Below are 1,205 nucleotides of genomic sequence, written 5' to 3' on the forward strand. Positions count from 1 at the left end.
TGAAATGCTTGGTGTACCGCTGCTCCTTGAAGAATTAATTCCATATGGGTCTAGCCGTGGTCTTAACTGTGAACACGAAGAACTATCTAAAGTGGCCTATCTGTCTGAACTGCAATACACAAGCTGCGAGCCAATGCTATACCTTTCTCAGGTAACGAGCTCTTGTGCGGCGATTCGATTGGATGCGAAATGGTGGGGAACGCGTGTCCGGTCGTCTTAACCAAGTAATGGTTCCCCTCTGTTAACAATGAAATGTTTGATGGATCGCAGCTCCCTGAGAGACAAGTTTCAAAGGGGTTAGTCGCGGTCTTCAATCCTGGCCAAGGTGCAGTCACCATCTATAAGAGATACCTGCTTTACTGAAGGGTAGCAAGAGTTCCCTTGCCCGCATGTTGCTCCGTGGGGGTATATCAGTATAAAGGTAGAAGAAGCCATGATCGGAGCTTCGGTGGATGAGATTGGCGGAGAAGACATGTTCTTGTCTATCTGGTAGATCAGGGGGGTGGCAGCTGATCCGGAGAAAGCAAGCGGACTCCCGATGTTCCGTCGACTCCCAATGTACACTTGAAACATGCACATTTGGGTGGCGAGGGGGCGTTGTGGCCATCCGAAAACATGTCTTCATCTCTCTTATTGGTGGACCGCTGCTCCTTGAAGAATTAATTCCATATGGGTCTAGTCTTGGTGATAACTGTGAACACTAAGAACTATCTAAAGTGGCCTATCTGTCTGAACTGCAATACACTAGCTGCGAGCCAATGCTATACCTTTCTTAGGTAACGAGCTCTTGTGCGGCAATTCGATTGGATGCGAAATGGTGGGGAACGCGTGTCCTATCGTCTTAACCAAGTAATGGTTCCCCTCTGTTAACAATGAAATGTTTGATGGATCGCAGCTCCCTGAGAGACAAGTTTCAAAGGGGTTAGTCGCGGTCTTCAATCCTGGCCAAGGTGCAGTCACCATCTATAAGAGATACCTGCTTTACTGAAGGGTAGCAAGAGTTCCCTTGCCCGCATGTTGCTCCGTGGGGGTATATCAGTATAAAGGTAGAAGAAGCCATGATCGGAGCTTCGGTGGATGAGATTGGTGGAGAAGACATGTTCTTGTCTATCTGGTAGATCAGGGGGGTGGCAGCTGATCCGGAGAAAGCAAGCGGACTCCCGATGTTCCGTCGACTCCCAATGTACACTTAAAACATGCACATT

Source organism: Bacillus rossius, unplaced genomic scaffold (genome assembly GCF_032445375.1).
Source record: "Bacillus rossius redtenbacheri isolate Brsri unplaced genomic scaffold, Brsri_v3 Brsri_v3_scf639, whole genome shotgun sequence".
Lineage (NCBI taxonomy): Eukaryota > Metazoa > Arthropoda > Insecta > Phasmatodea > Bacillidae > Bacillus > Bacillus rossius.